This window comes from Pseudochaenichthys georgianus, chromosome 3 (assembly GCF_902827115.2).
Source record: "Pseudochaenichthys georgianus chromosome 3, fPseGeo1.2, whole genome shotgun sequence".
Classification (NCBI taxonomy): domain Eukaryota; kingdom Metazoa; phylum Chordata; class Actinopteri; order Perciformes; family Channichthyidae; genus Pseudochaenichthys; species Pseudochaenichthys georgianus.
Window position 1 is genome coordinate 53,253,756 of NC_047505.1, and position 6,000 is coordinate 53,259,755.

A 6,000-nucleotide genomic window follows, 5' to 3' on the forward strand; every position below is an offset into this window, starting at 1 on the left:
TTTCCAGCTGAGGAAGAGCAGCTCCTGAATGATTATTAGATCCAAGTAAACGAGTGCTTTAGTCTGAGGGTGGTCCCTGACAGATTTGACCCGAAGCAGACCAATAGAACAAGCTCAAATCTGCAGCCACAAATAAATCAAATCCTCCCCTGATACACACACACACACACACACACACACACACACACACACACACACACCACACACACACACACACACACACACACACACACACACACACACACACACACACACACACACACACACACACACACACACACACACACACACACACACACACACACACACACACACACACACACACACACACACACACACACACATCTTTCTACTTTCAACCAAAGGTTAGATTACCACCGCACTTTATTACCTATATATCGTTAGTGGCATTCATTATAATACTGGCAGATGTAGCGTATGTAGCTGTTGCTGAGGTCACAGGTGAAACTAATCACATTTCCTCAGGCCTTTAACTATATTTGTTGGTATTGTATGTTCTCTTGAATCGACAAGATGAAATACAGAAAGGAGGGATTACCTAAATGTACGTTTTGGGGAATCAACCCACAAATGTGATGACATGAGTAACATGACACTGTACATTATATTTTCAATGTAATATTTAACATTCCATTTATTACACACTTAATGTATATATAATATCCTGCTGTATATTTAGTTAACTGTAAATCTGTATTTCAACATGTTTATTTTCTACTTTTTTAATGATATTTTATTTCTATTTGAGATTTTTACATTTTGGATTATTTATTTCTAGTTTTTTTAAATTCTCTAATTTACTATGCCATGTCTTTTTATTTTAAGCTGCTGCAATTTCCCAAATTGGGATCAATAAAGTACTTCTTATCTTATCTTAAATCTGTGTTTTCACAAGAGTTTTGAAGATATCCAACAATCAGATGTCAAATGTTCAGCTTTAGATCTAAATATCTCATGACACAGTGCTCTAAGGGGAGTGACTTGCATTTCAAGCAAGACCACAGACTGTCCTGAGCATTTTGATATGTAACACATGGGGTGCCGTGTTATAACACGTACATTTAAAAAGGTGATTTAAGGAGACATCTACAAATCAAGAAAATACCCTTAGACTCCAGAGGGTTAAGGAGAAATCCATTGACATAAATGGGTAAACGTATATTTTTCTTTTCTAGTCTTAAAGAAGAAAGTTTTATGGAAGCAAAATGGCGTGCATAGGGCAACTATCATATGGCTGAGTAGCATAAACTAAAACGCTAAATATGTTGGATGTTTTCTTTCCACTAGTCTACAATAAGTCATGTTATAGAAATTCCCAAACTCTCATAATTGACAAATGCCTGTAATCTTGCCTTTCGTGTCTAACTGTACATGTCAAATCATTTCCTATTTTATCATTTAACTCATGTATAAATCATAATAGTTGATGATGCTTCTAATGACTTCTTATAAATATGTTTCACACACTTTTAGAAGGTCTTCATATCGCTATGATTCAAATAGAATAAACTATTTATGATCCTCCTTCGCACTCTCCAAGAACTTGGAGTTTCAGGCTCTGCACTTTCCCTCCTCACCTCATACCTCAAAGACCGCACCTACAGGGTTACTTGGAGAGGGTCCGAGTCCGACCCTATTAACTACAGGGGTCCCTCAGGGCTCTGTTCTCGGTCCCCTCCTCTTCTCTCTGTACACAAACTCGCTCAGATCTGCCATTAGCCCGCATGGTTTTTCATACCACTACTACGCTGACGACACCCAACTAATTCTGTCCTTTCCCCGCTCAGAGACCCAGGTCACCTTCCGGCGCAGACTGAAAACTCATCTCTTTCGTCTCCACTTCGAGCAATAGAACTATTAACAAAGCACTTATACTAACTAAGCACTTATATAATAACAAAGCACTTATATACTAACTAAGCACTTATATACTAACTAAGCACTTACATACTAACAAAGCACTTATATACTAACAAAGCACTTATATACTAACAAAGCACTTATACTAACTAAGCACTTATATACTAACAAAGCACTTATATACTAATAAAGCACTTATATACTAACAAAGCACTTATATACTAACAAAGCACTTATATACTAATAAAGCACTTATATACTAATAAAGCACTTATATACTAATAAAGGAATGACTTATGTATAGCCAGTTGAGTAGCACTTGAAATGTTCAGCTCTATGAAAGCTGATGTACTTTATGATTCCGTTTTCTTCATGTTTGTATCTTCCTGGTGGAATGCACTTATTGTAAGTCGCTTTGGATAAAAGCGTCAGCTAAATAATAATAATAATAATATATAATATTTTTATAGCGCCTTTCAGGAAACCCAAGGTCGCTTTACAAGTCGGGTAGGGGGGGGGAGTTGGGGAAAAAAGGCAGACAGGTTAAGGGGGTGGGGGGGGAAGTAGCGGAAAAATAAACCTATTAAACTACTATACAGTGGGGAAAGCCTCGGTGAAAAGGTGCGTTTTGAGGGCTTTTTTGAAAATGTCCAGGGTTGGGGCGCTGCGGATTTCGGGGGGGAGAGAGTTCCAGAGGGTGGGATGTACATGTACATGTAAATGTAATGTAACTAAAATACTTATAATAAGCTCTGAGATGCATCTCCACTGTGTCTTTCCTTTGTCATTCCTCACTAACACCAGCATTATTACTCTGAATGTCTAAATAGCCTGTTTATCAGAGGAGTTCCAGGCGACCTCAGCAGGATCAGATGGCAGGTCATTAAAAGAGGAAAAGCTCTGAGGCTGCAGCGCCCTCTGCTGGCGACCTCCTGCAGAAACATCAGGCCAACATCTGGAGCTCAAAACAAGCCTGAAGCCCGACCGCAGAACAGGAATAATCCTGAGAGGAATCTGTCCGTCAGCAACAGTTCACTGCAGAGCCTCGTCTGAACGTCAAGAGACACAGCGAGGACATTCACTGAAGACAAACACTCCAGAGGAGGCAGGAGTACTCAGATCTTGTTCTTGAGTAAAAGCAGAAGTACTCAGATATTGTACTTGAGTAAAAGTAGAAGTACTCAGATATTGTACTTGAGTAAAAGTAGAATAACTCAGATATTGTACTTGAGTAAAAGTAGAAGTACTCAGATCTTGTTCTTGAGTAAAAGTAGAAGTACTCAGATATTGTACTTGAGTAAAAGTAGAAGTACTCAGATATTGTACTTGAGTAAAAGTAGAATAACTCAGATATTGTACTTGAGTAAAAGTAGAAGTACTCAGATCTTGTACTTTAGTAAAAGCAGAAGTACTCAGATATTGTACTTGAGTAAAAGTAGAATAACTCAGATATTGTACTTGAGTAAAAGTAGAAGTACTCAGATCTTGTACTTTAGTAAAAGTAAAATAACTCAGATCTTGTACTTGAGTAAAAGGAGAATAACTCAGATATTGTACTTGAGTAAAACTAGAAGTACTCAGATCTTGTACTTGAGTAAAAGTAGAAGTACTCAGATCTTGTTCTTGAGTAAAAGTAGAAGTACTCAGATCTTGTCCTTGAGTAAAAGTAGAATAACTCAGATATTGTACTTGAGTAAAACTAGAAGTACTCAGATCTTGTACTTGAGTAAAAGTAGAAGTACTCAGATCTTGTTCTTGAGTAAAAGTAGAAGTACTCAGATCTTGTCCTTGAGTAAAAGTAGAATAACTCAGATATTGTACTTGAGTAAAAGTAGAAGTACTCGGATATTGTACTTGAGTAAAAGTAGAAGTACTCAGATATTGTACTTGAGTAAAAGTAGAAGTACTCAGATCTTGTTCTTGAGTAAAAGTAGAAGTACTCAGATATTGTACTTGAGTAAAAGTAGAAGTACTCAGATCTTGTACTTGAGTAAAAGTAGAAGTACTCAGATATTGTACTTGAGTAAAAGTAGAAGTACTCAGATCTTGTACTTGAGTAAAAGTAGAATAACTCAGATATTGTACTTGAGTAAAAGTAGAAGTACTCGGATCTTGTACTTGAGTAAAGTAGAAGTACTCAGATCTTGTACTTGAGTAAAAGTAGAATAACTCAGATTTTGTTCTTGAGTAAAAGTAGAAGTACTCAGATCTTGTACTTGAGTAAAAGTAGAAGTGTGTAGGAATACTCGGTATAGCAGAAAAGTCCTGGATCCAAAATGTTTCTTGGAAGCAGGACAGAATACATCTTGCTATCATTCGTTGTTTGTGGTTCGTAAATAAATAATTTAAAACAAATATACTGCTCCTTCTGGACCATGGTGTACTTATCTGCTATTTATTTTTGTACTTACAGTAGTGTGTTTTTTGACATTAACAACGTGTGCATACTTCATAACCCAGGCTGAAGACATGTATTCACGTCGCTGCTTTTAATTGAACTATTCACATGTTACTGTAACTTTTATGAATGCCGGAAAATCTAAAAGCAGGTTTAAATATCCTAATTCTGGGAATTGAAAACACAAATGGCTTAAAGGCCAAATAGTAATAGTCTTGTATTTTGTATGTTTCTTTGCTTTTTAATAACTGCTTTTAAATGCCATGTGTTTCAACTGCACTCTTTCTTAATGTCTTTTATTTTTGAAAAGCAATTTGAATTCCCTTTGAAACGTGCCTTGCCTTACTTAGTTATTTGTTGATATGTAAGTCTTCACTTTATCTGCACTACTTCTTCTGTTGTAATTGTGTAAATGATATTGGGACAAATAAAGTAATTCTGATTCTGAAAGACCGACCGCGAGACAAAACGAGGAGGACAATGTCTATTCAACGTCCTCAATTGTACCTCAGCTCATGTAATAATCCAGTTGCCTTGGCCGTTTGGTCCCCGCCTCTCCGTGCTAAAGGTTATTTTGGGCGTTTCAAAGACTTCTGCAAACAGTGAGTCATCGAAGCCTCCTGCTAATCAAACCTACAGAGCGCAGTTTGATATCTGAGGACAAACAGAGGCTTACCGTCGAGCTGCGTGTTTCCTCTGAGCGGACATCATCCTCCTCTCCCGCAGCAGCAACAGCTTCTTCAGACACGATGACTTCGCCCTCTGGAGAAATGCACACAACACGATGCAATCAGTCCAGAACAAACGCCCCAATGCAGGAATCAATTTAGAGTTGGACTGCAGCAGCTTGTGTCTGCGCTGAAACGTCCCTAAAGAAACATCGGAGCTATAGCCATTAGCGTGGACATTAATTCATCATTCTTTCATTATAACCACAGAATCTGAGCGGCACGTTGATGGTGCTGTATAATCACCTCTGATGGACTCCAGAGGGTATCTAGAAAGCCGTTTTAAGTGACTTGATAAATGTAGAGGAAGTAAACAAATCTCAGAAATGCCTCGAAAGAAAACGGACTTTCTTGAGTTTTTAAGCAGAATCCAATTTCCAACTTGACTTAGTTAGGATTCAATATTTAAAACATGTTACTTATTATTTATAATATCGCATCCCCATGTACACAAGCATGTACTATAGCGGTCACAAAATGTTTCCTTCACAATAGTATGCCAAATGCATCTTTGTGACCTGTCTTTGGAAATAGTTGTAGTTAATTACGTAAAACCGACTTACATGAAACTTGGTGGGAGGGTGTGGCGTGGGTCAAGAACTCCTTTAGATTATTGTAATGCCGGCCTAAATAAGACTTCGCTGGCCCGCCTGCAGCTGGTACAAAACGCTGCGGCGCGGCTGCTCACAGGAACCCGCACGTTTGCCCACATCACACCAGTTCTGGCTTCGCTCCACTGGCTTCCTGTCCGTTTCAGAGTCCATTTTAAGATGTTATTGTTTGTTTTTATATCTCTTAATGGGCTGGCCCCAGAGTACATCTCCGACCTCTTGCAGGTGCACGCCCCCTCAAGGGCGTTGAGGTCGGCTGATCAGCTGCTGCTTGTAGTCCCAACAACAAAGAGAAAGACCAGGGGAGACCGAGCGTTCTCATCGGTAGCCCCCAGGCTCTGGAGCGACCTGCCCCCTCGTGTTAAATTGTCGCCCACTCTTG